Consider the following 19,161-nt stretch of genomic DNA (forward strand, 5'->3'; position numbering starts at 1 on the left):
CTAAATCTTGACCTCAACCCCCGAACTCCCACTTACCAGGACCGGCACCTAAAACTATCCCTGTCCAAACTGTAACTAGTTCAACCATCATTAATTTTCAATTGCTCAGGGGCGAGGTCCCAGAGACCAGGAGCCATCTTCCCGGTCAGGTCATCGAAGGCCCATGCTGTCTTAGTTAAATCTTAGTAACAGGGCATGTCACAGCCGGCATCAAAGTGCCCCGGCGGGAGGACCTGCGGGGCATCTGCAGGTTGGAGGACACAACAATCAGCTAGTTATGGCCTGTTGTAGGCCACACTCAGGTCCTGACCCGTGTATAGCAACTCAATCTTCACCTCCCAGCATGGCTATGTGGGTTGTTTCCCTTTCTCCTCGCAGGCGAGCCACCGGACTGTCATTTGACATGGTGGGTAAGTTCCTAATGTTTCATCCGAGGTCCCCGGAGTTATCTTTGGCATTATGTCGGAGGCCACCAGCGATGATATAGAGGCACTGCCATAGTTGGATTCCCGATCCGAAGAAGCCTCAGAAGGGTGGGGTGAGTCTCGGTCCCCCTTACTCAGTGCTGCTGCCACGTCCACCACATCCCGCATCTCTTGAAGTGCCTGGTTGCGCGGATGTGCCGCCGCCGGTCGCCGTTCACTTCGCCGTTCATGCTGTCTTTTGCGCATTGGGGGCATTCCCTCCAGAGGTTCTATGTCAAGCAGGGCATTAGACTCCAACCATTCCCACACCTGTTGTGGGGTGATAAATAGGTGGACTTTGCCATCGCTGTGACCCAGAGTTTAGCCGGGAAGAGCATGGCATACTGGATTCCCTTCTCTCTAAGTTTCTTTTTGGCCTCAATAAAGGAAGCTCTTTGCTTTTGCGTCTCTTTTGTGAAGTCAGGGAAAATCATTATTCCCTGGTCTCCCATGTTGATCTCCCCTTTCATCCTAGCCTGGGTCAAGATGTGATCTCTATTTCTGAAGTGGAGCAGCTTGGCCACCACAGGACGTGGCTGCGCCCCAGGGGGTGGCAGCGGCCTCGCCAGCACTCAGTGGGCCCTCTCAACCTAGAAGAAAGGCGACAGTCCCTCGGGGACCACTATGTCCCTCAGCCACCGTTCCAGAAATTCTGCCGCGCTCGGTGCTCCATGTTCTACCTTCTCTGGTAGGCCCACCAGTTGTTTGTTGTTTCCACGGGCTCTATTTTCGGCGTCCTGTGCCCTTGCTTCCAATGTCTTATCTCGGGAAGTGAGCGCATCCAGGCCCTTCGTCAAAGTCTGGTTGGTCGGGCCAGTTGTTCCAGTGTTTTTTCCATGGAGACCACCCTATCTGTGAGCCGACTATGATCACCCCTAAGCAGAGTAAGGTCAACAGTTAAAGTGTCAATTTTTCGCCCTCTCGGGACTCCTGGATCGCCTGTAATATAGTGTCCAGGGTGGTCTCAGGGGTGAGCTTGCCTCCTCTGGCCCCCAGATCGATATGTCTCCCCTCCAGTGGGTCCATCACAGCATCTTCTTTTTCGGGGCCCTCTTTTCTTTTGGGCTTACACATGGTGTTGGTGCTGGTCTCGCTCTGCTCTCGTGGGCTGGTCTTTTAGATGTGCAGGAGGTAGAATAATTCCAGCATTGATACTGGGTATACTGCCCGAGGTAGATCCACTCGCTCTGTGTCACTTTACCATCCGTGTCTCCTGGGTCCAGACAGATCACCCCACACCACTGCTACATAGTCCCTTTGGTTCTGGCCACCCTGCAGATGCCACAGAGAGCCTCAGATTCCGCAGCAGGTCAATCCGATCTGGGCCCCCCTCCGCTCATTCTTTTTTTATATGTTCTCAGGGGGATGGAGGGGAAGGATCAGGCCCGACAGCACTCTTGTTAAAATCAGGGCCCCAGGTGCGGGCCACGTCTCTCCTTCTGGCCTGTCCTCTGACATCCCAGCCCCTCTCGGCGGCCGCGCCTCGGAACTCCGGTCAAGGGGAGCCCCCTCTTCAGGGGGGAGTGCAGAAGGGGTTCTCCCCCGTCAAATGCGCTCACCTCTTCAGCGCTCCCCAGGGCCTCCCACTGCCGTCTGGCGCCACCATTGCCGCTCCGCCCGGCCTCCGCTCCTGGCTGCCATGTTGTGTGTCAGCCGAATCTCCCGATCTCTCCTGAACACGGAGCCAGGGCGTCCCGGCGTCCGAAAAAAGGGAGCATTTCATCACTCCGGGTTCCAATCAATATTCAAAGCCCCTCGGGCCAACCACTTAGATCGGGCGGTGAGGCAGGATATTACGGGCCTGTCATCGACCTCCAGGATCTCCGCTTCAAGCATGTAGATCCATCGGCCTCAGGCCACGCCCCCCACAACACACTAGTTAAGGGTGGAAAAGCTTTTTAAAGCAGCTAGTCTGCCTTTCACCATGCAGGCAGACACCCAGCCTGCTTTTGAAAGAGAGACAGAGACACCCCTACAGGCCGGTACAGCGAGTAACAGCACCTACCTACAGAGGGATGTCTGTAGGGTCCCTGTTGCCTTCTTTAACCCTTCCTTGGGGATACACCAAGGTGCTCACTGACAGTGCACCACTTCTACGGCCTGCTTATCTTTTACAGTGCCTAGTTATCTTCACCTTTTGGGCTATACAAATTATGATTTGATTTTGAGTGAACATTCTTATGGCCTCTTTGCCTGTGCATCTGCACCTGAACTACTGGGTGGGCAACTCATTCCCTCATTTGCATGGGACCATGCCCCCATGCAGATGAGGGCGTGACGTGATTTTACCAACCAACATTTAGCACCTGTACATTTTGTATTGCAGAAGGGACTGTGTACGTGTGTAAGATGTAAAACTGTGTGTTTCCTTCCCCAATGCACCACCGAACAGATCCAGATTGAACTCTCAAGGCCTAGATTCTGGGGTTGACTTCCCGCTCCACCTGAATATAGCACCCCACCCCTACTCTGGCCAAAGATTATGTATTTATATGGTAGTGCTGTTGTTCCAACATAAGCAGAAGGCATTGAAGGTCTGTACATGGTCATAGGCAAGCCTAACGTCAGCAAGTTATAGGAGAGATAGGAGAATTGTGGCTGGTTAGTGCATTGTGATGCAGTTTTCTTTAAAGGGGTCTTCAACTCTTTCCTAAACTGGAGAGACATTTGGGCAGTCATAATTGATCCAGGGATGTTGTTACAGATCCTGGGTGCAATTGACCGAAAATGCCTGTTGACTTGTTTTTTCTTTTTTGACACTTCTTAGTGTGCAGTCTGTGGTGTCCTAGATGTGGGTATGTCCATCGTGCCTGTGATAAAATAGGCTCATCTCTGGTCTCAAAAGCTGTCACTGTTTTTTACTAGTTATAAAAAGAATCATCATTCTATCAATAATAAACTTCTCTGTGAAATTTAGGATTGAGGTTTGACAGTGGCACAGCTAGGTGCCTATTGTGAATGTTGGGTGATTCAACCTAGCCTCCATGTCCAAGAAAAATATAAATTGCTAAAAGCAAAGCAATAGTCGTCTCCGGAGGAATTACATCAAAGAAGTAAAAGCAAAGCAAAACAGATTAAGATTCACAGATTTCCCTAGAATAGTAAGCACATGCTTTGATTACAAGTATTGACAGGAGGCATCCCATTTAAGAAGGCAGTAAAACAGGGCCCATGCCTCCAGTATGCCAGGTTAAAGGCAGATGGCAAACCTTGCTGAAGAGTATTTGCTGAGCCCAATGGAAAGGGCCTTGTTGTCTGCTCTTGCAGCAGTAGTTCTGAGTGAATCCCAGTAAGTCAGTGCTCTTATAAGATGTTATGTCAACAGCACACATGCAGTCTGCAGTGAGCTGAGGTGTTAGAATGAACTTCACCACGTGGCAGGCTCCCTGCACACATCACCACAGGCATACTCCATTCTGAATGAGGGACAGAATTTATGTACACAGAGTCGCATTTGCATGCGTCTTCGTATTATTTTGTATACAATTCTAGCAATGTTTTGAAGGTAGGACGGGTCTGATGACTCTCTTTAATAAGTGTACAAAATTTCAGGCATGTGTTTTGAAGACCCAAAAGTTGTTTATTTGCCAAACGTGGTGTATCTTTTCTTTATGCATCCATTTGTCCTGAATACAGCCTGGGATATACAGCCTACATTGATTGTGAACTCAGGGCATGGCATTATCTTTTCTTTATGCATCAGTTTGTCCTGAATACAGCCTCGGATATAGAGCCTTCATTGATAGAACGCGCAGGGGAAGGCACTATCTTTTCTTTACGGATCAGTTTGTCCGGAATACAGCCTAGGATGTGGAGTCTTCATTGATAGAAAACTCAGGGCATGGCACTATCTATCAACACGTCTACATACCAATCAAACAGAAGCAGTGAGAAAAACACAAAAAGGACACATTTCCCTTCTTCACAGAGAGAATAGAAAACACCATGCAGCACGAGAACCGTGAATCCCAGAACTAGACTACAAACCACATTTCAATAAGAATGACAATCTCAGAGCACTTAGTTGCGAAAAGTAGTGATGCTGGATCTTCAAACCATAAACTTGAGGTTTTGTATACTTCCTAAAGTGAGCGGTATCAACCCCTTCTACTTGGGATCTCCTAAGGAATAGTGGGTCAGATGGCCACTTCCTGCAAAGCGACCAGCACCTCCTCGATTAACCATCACCTTTTAAATGTTGTTAGCGGAAGTTCCAGCCTAAGCATTGTCAATACAACGAGCATCTTGTGCTTGCGTCATCTTGGTACCTTCCTCTGGATTGTCTCAAATCTATCATACGTAAGAGGCATACCGTGGCAAGAAAGCACACCTTTGTGGTGTTAAATCTACCACTGTACAAACAGTAATTCCCCTGTCTCTTCGCACTCATAATGTGTCACTCATTCTTGCATTTCAGATATTTTTCAGATCTTAGTGTCATTGGCAGAGAGGAAGCTTACTGTTGTGATGCAGGAATGTGTGAGATGTCAGGTGGGTTCCTTTAGAGTTGTGTACACTATGGGGATTATTTGTGCGCTCTTGCTGCACGGCTTGTTCTTGAACATCGTTTCTTGTCATGCAATAAAGTTTTCAAGACTACCACTGCATGGTTGAAGCATTTGTTCACCTGATAAGAGTGCTGGGACACAATAAAATTGCTGGGTTCTCACAGGATTGGTGGTTCTCTGCAGGACCTCCTGAAAGAAGAGGAGGATTTTCATTGTCTCACTTATTCGACTAGAAGCAATGTATATTTATTTCTTTATGCTGCTCACTGTGGAAAGCTTAGTTACACTGGCCTGTGCAGAATATGGGCATTTATCAGGTAGCATGTGGGTTGGATTGTTCAGTCATGATGTGCTGGTGATGTACACTGCTAGCTGGGTAGGATGTACCTCTTCCTTGTTGAGTCTTGGGTATAAGAACAAACCAGTGCATCAACATCAACACAGACATCATGCGCTATTAGAGAGGGTGTATTCCACCCCATTCCATTAACTGTGCCACGATTATATAGGATTGACGCTAAGGTTTGCCCGTCACCAAGATGTCTAGTTTCTAGACAGTGGAATACAGCTCTGTGTGGTCTTCGGAGGCGATTGAACTCACAGACGTTGTAAGTGGCACTATGCATACATGCATACATGTCTGCATATCCTTGGTACAGTTCAAGAATCTGTGTCTGTCCATTTCGAGCCAGCCATTCCATTGAAGAAATACACCAGCCTTATCAAAGTACATTTATTGGCATCTGTGGGGCCACTGAGGTTTCCCAGAGGACAGAAAGGAAGCACATTCGCTGCACTCCTTTACAGGCTGATGATTTACAATAATATATATAACAACTCATTTCTGTTGGACAGATAAGCTTGTTCTGCTACTTTTGCCTCGAAGTTTGTTTAGCACTCTGTAATCAGCCACAAGGTGCTATGCCAATATGCGATGGTGTTTAAGTTAAACAGGAGATGCACTTATGCAATCGATTACTGTAAACCAATATCGAAGACAGGAAGCATTTAGCGGCTTCTGAGAAGGTTAGGTTTAATCCATTTACTCTCAATTTAGGTATAAATTCTAACCTTTAATACACCACTTAAAGACAATGAATGTATGAATGCTTCGCCCTCCAAGAGATGGCCCAAATAACTGCCTGAAGAGGCTTTGCATGCATTTTATGCTCAAGACATGACACATGAAACCTTCACCACACCATCATGCAACAAAGACAGATAGAGCAAGGTAAATATAATAGGGCACATTCCCTATAGTGGAACTTTGCAATGTAGGTGTTTAACCTATTGTGTACATATGACAGGCCTTACTTCCTCTAAATTGCCCATAGTTGTTTTTAGGACTAGAGAAGGGTAACTGTCACCGACTTTATAAATGAAAAATACAAAAATAAGAGAAAACATTCATCCTTTGGGTGCCCAGGATTTTACTGTTTATTATAGACACACCATGGGATTGAAATATGCAACATACTATTTCAAATTCACACTAAAGCAGCGAGCCTCTTTTCCTTGGAATAACGACTAAAATAGCCACAGTATTTACTGGGGACCATAAATGAACCCCCTCCAAGCGTTACAGATTTTTGTGAAAAAATATTACGTTTCCAAGAAGGAATTGTTATAGAAATACACAACTTTAAAATATTACCAGAATTGCAGCACAAAATACAAATTATAATACAATTAATAACAAATGTTCAAGATGATTGAACACATTAACGTAAAATCAAAACACCATCATATAATTTCAGTCATATCAATCAAAATAGCTCTCCATTTGGGTTAGGATTCAATCAAAATTCCCAATTTAAAAAAAATCACAACACTGCACAATCCCCAATACAACCCATGTGACCATAGATTTCAAAACTTCTCATAAAATACTAAATATGAGTAGAAATCACATAAAAATGATTGCTTCTGAATTATTATATTATACTTTGCAATTGCAATTTAAATGTCTAAGGTCTTCATTGAGCATAAAGTGATTAGTGCTTCAATTCTCTCTCTAATACCATACTTCTTAAAAAGCGGCGGTAAAATATTTCTCCTTGCACTGATAAAAGATAGCAATCTAAAAGAAGGTGAGTTACAGAAGATTTCAAGTCAGTTGCGTGGGAGTGACTGGAGGAAGAGCTGAATCCTGAGAGCATTCATCTTGCAGGCGGTGCTTGCTGTGACTGACTGGCTGTCCCGCATTCCGAGCCAACCTGAAGAGCCACCGGCCACGCGCCCACCCGCCAATCAACACACAAAGTGGATGTTTGCCCAAACCCGTGGAACAGCTAAAGTGCTCATGCCCCTCTCGTGCCGGCCTACTCTCCTTGCCCCAGGTGCGCCAGGGCCACCTCGGGTGCTGCCGAACCTCACCTCTATGGTGGAAAGGCAGAGCTGTGGTGGAGGGCAAGTCTTTGTGCGAGTGTTCCCCGCAGCGTTGAACTTGTATAAGTGCCGAGGGCAAGAGTAGAGAGGCCAACCAATGGGAATTTGAGGCTTTATTGAGGTTTGCTGGAGGGTAGTAGTGGTGTACTGTGCACATGCTTTAAACAAGGTTCACAATACTTCTGGAAAAACATCTCTGGGCAGTTGGTGGCCACGTGTCTCAGAGTAATGGATGCACTGGCATATTGATAGCACAACTATTGAACTACCAAGAAACTACAAAAATCAGAATTGGAAAACTATTGCATTTTGCAAAATTGTAAACCTTTTTATTTTGGGCGGTCTGTGGATCCTGAACTATTACGACTAGAACTTTGTGGATCAGTGAACACGCTGAATGAGCCAGAGCGAGCCTGGAAGAGGGGCATTCTTAGTCAACTACACCTTGTCTATGACTAGACCATCCAAGAGCAACTATAAAACATGAATGAAATTAAGAGTGAAAAGTTTATAAGCAACACAAGTAATGCGCACATGTATGGTCCACAAAACATACGCCTTCCATTACTACTGGGAATCCTAGTGCTTGGTTAACAAATTTAGACCTAGGCCACGGCAGTTATTTGTGAGGGGTTAACGGTTGCTCTGTACGTCTGACTGCTGTATAATGGATTGAACCAACTATTTAATCCCATCATAAAGGTTCAGCTGCACTTATCAGAGATGCAACAGACTAAGGAGAAAACAAGGCTCCAAAAGCGCTGGTCATATTTAACAATGTAGAATGGAACAATGAGTCATTCAAACATTGGATTGGCAGCTCTGTTGACGTCTGATGCCGTCAATCATCTTCAATCACATTATCCTACTGAAGATCGCCCAAAAAAAGTTGTTTTCTTCGAGGTCAACAGGAAGCATGAGAATATTTAATCCAAAGACATGAAACATTGGTTTTGCAGTGAGATTACCTATAGGCTAGTGTCTCTACCCACCATTTTGGATTCAAAGATTAGTGCCTGCCGAAAGGTTAAAAGGGAAACAATGGAGCATGTAGTAGGATGAATGGGCCCAATGGGGAGTAAACCATCAAACCAGGAAAGAAGGTACACATACATTAGTACAATCATCGTCCATCCACGAATATTGAGTAGAGAAAACTAATCAATTATGTCTGCAAAATAAGAATTGTGGGAGAATCTATTCCAGGTATGTTTACTTCTAATGGAACATCAAGATTGGTTTCCATTGAGCCGGAGGAGGATAAATATGTGGATACAATCAACACATAAAAATAGGGAGCAGCCAACTTTGGAGATGTCAAGAAAGCTAAAAAAGCAAATGAAAAACAAATCTCAATTACGCAAACGTGCAATATTTAGTACTCCAGTACTAAAGAACTCATCCGCACACGTTCAGTCAGAAAAGCAAATAAAAAATAAAGTATCATCTCTACGGAATCCACCTTGTTCTAATGCAAAATCACTACTTAAAACTAAACACGGATCCACCAATTACCCATATCTGACATGGCGGCTCAGCGGACTGTTGTGAGGATACGTTGACGTATAGTAGGCCAATTGATCTATGAAATAGAGGCTCCATAGGATCCATAGCTTTGAATTCTGCAAAGTCAGTTCAAAACTAAGAAATGTAATGTGTCCTAACGGCTTTAGACATAAAGGGGCATATTTATGAGCCCTTAACACCCAGGAGCGTCACTTTTTCGTAACGCTCCGGTGGCGTTATGCCTTGCGGGGTATTTACAAGGTGGCATTAAGCCACTTTTTGTGGCTTAACGCCACCTTGTAAATATGTCCCCTTGACACACAGCCCTTTGCGAGGAAGGGGTGTGCATGGGTGTTGCTGTGGGCATGCCACAGCAACACCGATTGCATTTTGACGACGTCTCAGATTTATGAGTTTTCGTAAACCTGAGGCAGTGTCAAAATCTAACACCATACCAGGGGTGGCATTAGTAAGGTGCAACGAGGAGGAATGCTTTTATCTCTCCTTGTTTTTTGCTTTTTCAATGAGTGCTGTACTCTGCAGCACACACAGAAAAAGAAAAATGCCAGACATGATTGTTTACGTGCGGGAAGGTGTCCCTTCCTGCACATAAATAATCATTTGAAAATGGCGCTTCGGCACTTCTGTGTGTGCTGCACTCTGCAGCACACATAGAAGTGCCAAATCGCCATTACTGATTGTTTATGTGCAGGAAGGAACATCTCCTGCATATAAACAATCACACCCCTCAACACAGACATCCTTGCAAAATGGTGCCACGCACCAGCTGCTCTATCTCTCTGTAGGCCAGACGGGGGTGGGGGCAGCATCACCCTGGCTTCCATGCTCCCCCCCCTTAGAGCTGAGGCCATAGTCACAGCCCGCTGTGGGCTGCCAACGATGCACAGTCTGGCTTAGTGAGCCCTCACCAATCTTCCCAGGGGCAGGGCCTCCTCATGGGCCAAGGACCTCTGCCAGTGACGTTGCCCTCTCAGGGACTGTCATCCCAGTAAAGCCATCACCAAGACAGGCCTACTGGGCCACTCTCTCCAGGAATAGGGTCCACCTCCACTGCCCCCGGGGAGCAGTCCAACCTCACCCCGCAGCACCACAAACTGCAGGCAAGATGTGTTGCATTCAGGGTGCCCCAGTGCACTTCGAGGCGCAGGATGCCATACAGGGGTCCAGGAGCCGACCATTACAGTGTATTGTCCATGCCCCCAATAGGCATTATCTTATGGGAAAGTAATCAGTCAACCACTGTCGGAAGCTTAGGTGATGTTGAGATCTTTCCGTATCTTTCCAATGCCCAGGATAAAAAAAACATACAGAGTGGTATCCTTCAATTCCAGATAGGAATAGATCCAGGCTAGAGAATTTCTGTTTTTGGAAGTTGAGTCTCTGAAAAGAATGGATATTGTATTGTAATTGTAATTGCATTTATACAGCGCTTAATACCCCTGACGAGGCATAGAAGTGCTTTAGGTTGGGCAGCACATTGCTCCAGGATCAAAGGTTAGTGGTTAAATCAGTGGTTAATGATGGTTATTGGAACTAGTGTAGTGCTCTCAAGCATATCATCCCATGCACCTACTCCATTGCCTTTGTGGTGCATTAAATTGGTAGGGAATAGATGTGGTCATTAGTGGGTAGTATGTGAGTTCATGTAGATGGTAAGTAGGATTAGCAGATGAGCTAGAGATTAGGTCTTGGTAGGCTGCAGCATATGACTTTTAAAGAAAGACATATTTTGATCTTTGAGATCTTTGAGGTATAGGTAATTGGCAGAAATACAGAAATGTAGATTAAGGCAATCATTTACATGACTTAGAACAGGCCGTACTCAGTGAAAGGAGGAGGCACGCAGAAGGTGGACGGTAAGAAAATGGTTGGTCAAAGAAAAAATCTGAAGTTATACATCAAGGTTAAAATTTCATTCAGGATTTTAGGAACATATAGCAGATTTCTGAGCTCACTTTATGGATGCAAAACCGTTGAAATAAATACCATTAGTTCCATTATTAGGATTGTTTTTATGCATGAAATTATGGTTTTTACAGATGCATTTTTAACTTAAATTGTATGGCATTTTTGAATGATGGTCACAAGTTTTATCTTTGCTATGTATGATTGTTTTATTGTATTGCAATGGTCTAAATCTAGACCGCATAAACAATAATAATAATAATAATAATGTGAGCTAGTGCTGCTATATTAGGTACTTTTTGAAAGGCCCCAAAATCAGGTAAACAATTTGTCAACTACTAGGCTGTTGAAAGACCACCATGTCAACATGGAGAGTTGATCAGCTCAGGGATTGGAAGTGTAAATGGCTAACTGCATGAATAGGGAAATATCAAGAGCTTTAGGCTGCGGTTGACTGAAGCAGTAACCTCATGATCAAAGCAACATTAGAAAATTTACAGGTTATAAATAATGCAATACTGGAAAGGGGATTCTACCATGCTGAAGTGGATGCCTTGTAACTTTTAACTCTGATGTCTGCCTTACAGTGTTAATTACCAAAGCAAAGTGGGATCCATTTTAATGCCCCTACTTTAGCATACTACAGGATGGGATTGAGGATATTGTCAGAGACAGTGGAAGTGTATAGTCTGTATTCCTGTAGCTGGAAGGGGAGGAGAGAGACCTAGGCACTGAAGTGATGAGGGGGAGGCCAGGCTACCTTTAGCCTTTCTTTGAGCCCTTTTTTTTAACCGTGGAGATGCAGATTAGTCTTTTTGAGCGCCGACATTTTGGTAGACAGCAGGGGTTAGGGGTAGGACTGTAGTTTCTGTTTTTTAAGGTGATGTTTCTAGGTGAGACATGTCCTTTGTCCTTGATTGCTGGGTCGGGCAGGATGACACCCAGAGGTGCTGAGATTTCACACTTCATTGTGCCCATCTTGTGGGTGCTCCAGCTTGGAGCCAGTCCATTGTGTCCCCCGCGTGGTCCAGAGCTTGGGACCATGCATTGAAGACTGTGAGCTGCAGGGCAGCTGGAGGGACCACGGAGCACCCCTGAAGAACTTTGGGAAACTTGAGGTGCACTGTTGGGAGGCCCAGCTGAAGGTGCAGTGAGTACCTGGTCACTGCTGGGGGTTGGGATGTCCCTTCCATAAGCTTTAAGTAGCCTACTGAGTTGTGGAGTGGCCTGCTGCAATGGCAAGGTCTCCCGGTGGGGTGACTTGGGTGCCTTCTCCTATGAATTGACGCCCCCATCCTCCTCGTTTGATGACCTCCTGAGGCTGTTGCCGTGGGGGGGGGGGCAGCTGCCCACAATGGACCCTTGCCTGGGGGGGTCACCTTTCAGCTTGTGTGGGTGCATGGGCCCTCCCCCCCGTTTGCTGTACGGTGTGGGCTCGCCTTGGTTGGGTGAGGGGTATGGGTGCCTGGTCACTGAGAGGCTCTACTGTATGCTGCCTGTATGACTGGATTGCTTGCGGAGGGTGCCCTAGACTGACTGGCCTGTGATTGATAATGGGGAAAGACAGGCAGCTCCAGAGTACTCAGCAAACACATTTGGACCAGTACACTAAGCTGGCATGGCAAGGGGGTGGCCCAGTGCCAGCAGTGACTGGAGATTATGCTGTGGTTGCGTTGTCCAACACCACCAGGGACCAAATCCTTGCAGCTATTAAACGGTCCAGGCACACCCTTGAAACAAAGATATACACATTTGCCCTGGATGTCAATCTCCTACAAGCAGACCTTTGTAAAGTGTTGGAAACGTTGCTGGAACTGCAGCAGACTGTGTAGCAGTTACAAGAGGAGATGCAAAACATATGGGCTACAGTATCTGAGCTGTCTGAGACCTCAAGATGCTTGGAGGCATGCGCAGAAGAAGCAGCGGGACAGCCAAGTAGTGGGAAGCTCAATTTTGTAGGGTTTCCTGAGGGAGCTGAGGTGGCCAAACTGGAACAGTTTTTGGAGAAATGGATCAGGGCAGCAGTGGCTCCTGTCAGTCTGTCACTGGTATTTGTCATTGAGAGGGCCTATAGGGCGCTGGGTCCCCAGCCTCCCCCGGGTGCACTCCGAGGGCCATGATCGTAAAAGCCCTCAACTACTGTGACAGGGACGAGATCTTGCAAATGGTTTGCAGGAACAATGACCCCCAAGTATGAAAACCATGTCATCTGCATCTTTCAGGATTACACTCAGAAGGTCCAGGACCTGAGACAGTCCTTCACAGCCAATCAACAACTACGTTACTTGCTGCTGTTCCCAGCACAATTGAAAATCACACACGGGAGACACACACACTTCGTTAGTGTCGTGGACAAGTCATGGAACTAGTTGGAGGCTAATCTGGGGACTGGGACTATGACTCTGGGAGGTGACTCCTAAGAGGTTCGGAGCCTGGGAAGGATCGGCCAAGGTGGTGCCTCTGAGAATGCACAGTCAGTGGAGTGAGTCGTTGTGCAACAGGATGGCACCCTGGACCTTGAACATCGGAACACTCAGAGAGAAGCCAGTGCCCTAGTGATAGCCCTAACAACAGAGTTAACAGAGGACTTGGTCACCCCGTCAAGGAGTGGACTGCTAAGTGTGTCCAAAGAAAATGCAAATTGACCAATAGTAGAAATGAGCTCTCAGAATGCACAGGCACACAGCTGAACTTCTAGCTGGTTGGTCGACAGTTCCTGGTGGGGCCCTTGTGGTGGAAGGATCTAACTTTAGGAGACTCCATTGCACCTGAGAAACACTACACAAATGATGAAGGGGAGTCCAGTGTCAGTCAGGGAGCTGTGAGCCTCCACATGCAATCACTGTGATCCATTGAATTTGGTGTTTCTCTCTACTGAAATCTGAACTAGAGATGTTTGTTTCACATGTTTTTTTTTTTTTTGCTTGAATTATTGTCTAATTGTTTAGTGCACTTTCTGCACGTTGTGGGCAATACAGACTTAAGACACATTTTGAAATGACTGTTGGGGTGACACTTGGTCTTTCTTTACTTGCCTAGAGGCTGCAGGATGCTCATATGTTCAGTTCATTAGTGTCACTTGTATGCCACGTCCTTGTTATGATCATTGTTAAGGGGAATGGGGGAGTTCAGCTACACATCTATGATTGGAAAGACACAGTTGGGGGTAATGAGTGTTTATCTGGGAGGAGGACGTGGGGGTGGGATGTTTGTTTTATGGCAGCAAAAAGTGGTGTGAAACAGACTATTGGGGCAGGAGGGAGTGGCGGATGGTGAGGGATTGTGTTGGGGTGATGGGGGCCCCCTGGCTGTGCTGGAGAGGGGCTTTGTGGGTACATGGTGGTAAACAATAGTGCGCCCCACAAACATGCAGGCCTCAGTACTTTTATTAAGCGGTACAGGACACATACATTCCTCCGGTTATACAATATCCGCATTACATTCCTACAGGAAATTTCTCTGCGGGATGGGGAGGCACAAAAGCTAGGGAAGAAATGGTGGGGCCAACTTTACTATTCCACTTACTCGAGCTATGCGAGAGGTGTGGCCATTTGGATAGCACCAGGGGTCCCGTTTCAGATGACCAATTGCAAAGCAGATGTGGTGGAGAGGTACGTTCTGCTTCATGGAACCCTAGATGCAGGGAGATCTGCATGCTGAAATTTACTGCCCCAACACAGGTGACAGGGAGTTTTACAAGTGAGTCCGAGCCCTATTGCATCCTCACATAAGTATGCCCCTACTGTGGGCGGGAGACATGAATTGCGTTCTAGATGGTCAAACAGATAGTTGTCCCTCAAAGCTGGGGATGAAGCCACAGATGACAACTGAGCTACGGAATGCTATGACTTGACTGTGTGGACATTTGGAGAGATTAGAATCTGGACCTAAAACTCCTGTCACACGATAGTACAATACACATACAGCAGACTGGGTAGGTTCCTGGGGACAAGGGAGTTTGCGTGGGGGTTGGGGGAGACACACTATCTGGTGTGCTATCTCTTGGACCATGCCCCCTTGCTGTTAGAGTGAAGTGTGGCAGCACAGAGAACCAGGGTGGCACTCTGGAGAATCCGACATTAGGTGCTCTGGGATGGTGCTTTCCGACAGGGCCTGGGTGCAGCAATTGAGGGATACTTTGAGTCAAACTATCTGGAGGCATTGAGGCTTGGAATGGGATGAACTAAATGTTGATGCCCGTGGGGGAGTGTCTGTCCCAGGTCTGTAACAACGTCGCCAACTAGAGGCAGATTTGGAGGAGGATGAGAAGCTGATGGAGGTGCTACAACATGAAGCTCAGGAGTGTGGGAGTGAAGATGCCTGGGTGGTGGTTGCTAGGCAAGCACTATAAGGTACTATGGGACTGACTGGATATCTTCACTAGGCAGGAGTATCGACAGTTCTTACATTACAAAGGTGAAAGACCAGGGCAACTGCTGAGCTGGCTGCTAAAAAAAGAACACCCCCAAATATTGAGTCTTACAACCCCAGATGGTGGGACAGGATGTACATGCAGGCAGCCATTAACACCTTGTTTCAGGAACATCTGGCTACTCTTTATGGGAACTTCACCCCTGTAACTCTGATGGGGGTTGAAGAGATTCTCAACCAGGTGGACGTGCCCAAATTCATGGGAGAACAACATAGGCTGCTGGAGGCTGAAATGCAGGGGGAAGAACTGGAAGAGGCCCTAAGGAACATACCCAAGTGCAGAGACACGGGTCCTGTTGGTTTTCTGGTGGAATGGTACCAGCAATACAAGGCACAGCTTATCCCTAGACTCCTGGAGACCCTTAAGGAGGAGTATTGCAAGGGCACTCTCCACCAATCTATGTGAAAGACCTTGATTGTGATGCTCCCAAAACCAGACAGGGACATAGAAGACCCAGAGTCATATCGACCATTGTCAACGATACATGTTGACACCAAGATCCCCTTGAAGGCTCTGGCTACTAAGATGGAAGGTGTGGTGATGCACCTGGTCCACGAAGACCAATGGAGGTTTATCCCAGGCCGAGGCATGCATATGAACCTGCAGTGCCTTTCTCATGTTCTGCATTCAGTCTATGGGGAACAGATGGAGGGGTATCTTGTGGTCCTCAATATCGAAAAAGGTTTTGACACCCTGAGCTGGGTTTGTGTGCAGGAGGTGAATTCCAATGAAGCTTTTTATTCTTTTGAGGTTGATAGGAGAATGCTAGAATCTCTTCTTAAATGTCTGCCAAGATCACATAAACAAATCATTGACTACTACATTCATCAATATATAAATATGTATCCATATAGATACATAGAGTGCCTTTGGGTCCACTCGGCTCTGTCACTGGTCTATCTTAGTGTCATTTACAGTCTGCATCCATCCATGACAATGAACTTCATGGAGTAATGGTTCAGTCTGAATAAGTCACTGGCTCTTCCGACATGTGAATGACATTTTCTGGTAGATCCCCCTGAAAATGTGTGAGTTTCAGTATCAGAGCTGGTTGACCAGTCCTTTAGTTTTGAATTTTCTCCTTTTATAGTTCCCCTTTCATTTCATTGCTACTCATCTTTTGATGTTAACGTTTTTTAGAGAATACTATAGCTCTCCAGCCACAGCTAACTGGTTGCTTGCAATTCATGTCAACTGCAGTGTGCTGTATTCCACATGGTCACTTCCTCTAAACCAGGAGATGATTTTGGAATGCTGCTGTCCATAGTGTATCACTGTTTTACCATTCAAAAACGGCCAAGATATTGGTTCTAAGTGTGGCTGCCTTGCTTGAACTTTAAAACAACAATAGACTATTTATAATACTTTTGCAAGATGGATACCTACTGTGTTTAGTTTTGATGTTGCAAACATATGCTTGACATGTTTAGAAGGAAGATGTTTTCTTTTTACTGCTTCTATTCTTTGAATTTATCTTGCATATGGTTTTGGGTTGGTGTGGTTGTGTGAGAGAGTGAATATAAGGATGAGTTAGTGGATTGATTAATTAATTCATAAGTGCAAAGATGAGTAACAAAGTGTGTGTACAATAGCTTATTGAGTGTCAACACCCATCAGTGACACAAAGGGTACTTTCATTCAGAAGCCAATTCCTGTTTATATGGTAGTGTGTTGAAATACCAGTGGTTGGCCACATGTGGTGCTTGACTTACTCTAAAGCTGGATTGTAGTGGCTCTCTAGGGCTGTTGTAACTTTATCAGTTTACTTTGTGAATTACTCTTTTCTGGGTGTGTGTTTTGTATTAGCATGGCCCTCCAAAATCCCTAACCCCACCCCCACAATAGGTCCATTTCATAAAGATTTTGCTATGACATGTGACTTACTCTTGTAGTAGTCCTGCCCTACTTCTGAATCCTGAAATTCAAGAATAAACCAGGAGCACTACAAGTGTAATACACAGCATTATTTGTAAATCTGTTTTTCTGTCTCTGATAAAATGTATGGGTGAAATGAGGGAACATCTGCTAATTTTAACTCTGGACTTTGTTGAGGTAGTAAGTGAACTGAAAGCATCTCTGCGAATCCAGAGTGCTTCTCGTCCAGAACTGGCTTAATATAACCTTAGGAATTCACCAATTTGTATACTGCGCACAGTGACCTAAACTGCTACTCATAGCACTACATAGTCCTTTCTTTGTTTAAATGGGAGTGATGTGGCAGGAGGGGACCTATCACTGGCACACCCCAGAACTCGGGGAGAGATGTTTTCTGCGCTGCAGCATTCTCTCGGGTACCCATCTGCCTCCGTGAATTTCGGACGCACCACCAAGACATGCTGCTGATGGGGAAAGACAGCTCCACTTTCTCCGCAGCACTATCTTTAACGTTATTTCATCCAGTAAACAAACCGGACAGCTGCTGGGGCTGCTGACTTCGACAGGCCATGCCTGTATACCTCCATCTAAACAGATGACAAATGGGGCAAACCCAGCCATCTAGCACAAATAAGCCCTGTTGGAACTGACTGCTCCTCTTGCTCCGCAATGTCACCTGCAACTTTTCAGGGTCACCAAACAAACTGGGCAATCTCACTGTTTTTCTTGCATTCCAGTCATCATTCAACAATCCCCTCTATTTTGTTTAGGGTCGAGCCTGCGTCGCATGCGCTTGCGCATGCGTAATGCTAGCGAGACGCTTTAGGTATTAGAAAAGGGCTCGGAGCCCCGTCGACGTCACGTCAGTGTCTTTCATTGGCAAGTTGGCTTGCCTGTTAGAATCCGTTTCTTTTGATTAGTGGAAGGCACGCATACGTCATGCCTGTTCCGGTGGTTAGACCTCCTCGAGCACAGCGACCAAGTACAGAAAACATGCGAGGCTCGCTGGGTTTGTGGACTACTTTTTCTCTATTTTCGCAGCACTATCTCGCTGGGCAGAAGTCGAGCGCTTCGCATACTATCGACCTTGTTACACAGTTAATTGCACTTTTGCCAGTTACGTTCATAATTGCACTTTTGCCAATAGGAATTATTACGTGTGAACTGGAGCAGCGCGATCGCGCTATTTTTTTCTTTTAATGCAAGAAAGAATCCGGTTGGGAGTTTACAACTGTGAACAACTGTAACTCCGACAAATGCGAGACCCTAGTGCATTGCAAATGCTTGTTTTTAATTGTTGATGTGTCTGTGTACTGCTCTAGACTGCATTTATGGTAGAGGATTCGAAACTTTGACCTTTCAGAAGGCCTGAATCATCTAGGCCCCAAATATTGCTAGCCCAAGTGACTCTTTCACCAAACAAGATCACCCGAACAGCGCACAGTGCCAGACTAACCACCCGATGAGTTAGTTGAGGGTAGAACAGTAGGCTAGGCACCATTAACCACAAACTTTTCCAGAAGATACCTAAAATTTGTGTGAACCCTTGAGTGACGCGTTTTACTTCTAATCAACAATGTAGCCGTATCTTGCTCTTGTTGAAAGAGACTGACTGTGAGCTGAGCAGATGGCACGTTGTTTGTTCCAGTAGTACTCTTTTGGTGCCCTCTGGCCGAGGGCCAGGCTTCCTGTGCGCTATTCATGTGAGTGGCATTAACAATACCCTTCAGCGGCCTCGCGCCCATTTACAGAAACTTGGCAAACACATTACTCAAGAGCGATAACGCAACCACTTCCGCGTGCGATGCGCCATTTCACCTTGTTGCTCGGTGGTAGGCAGGGGACGTACAGCGTTGGTAGCCTCGGGTTTTATTTAATCACCAATTTACAGATATGGAAATGAAATGAGTTATAGGAGCTGACACCGCCGATGCAACGGAGTACCAGGCACCACCAGTTATATCGTGTTATAGGCGGATGCAAGCATGCCGACAAATTGTTATAATGTGTTATGATCACAGGAAAGGATTGAAGCAGTCATCGTTTCCAGGCATGCCACTTT

Source organism: Pleurodeles waltl, chromosome 2_1 (assembly GCF_031143425.1).
Source record: "Pleurodeles waltl isolate 20211129_DDA chromosome 2_1, aPleWal1.hap1.20221129, whole genome shotgun sequence".
Taxonomy (NCBI): Eukaryota; Metazoa; Chordata; class Amphibia; order Caudata; family Salamandridae; genus Pleurodeles; species Pleurodeles waltl.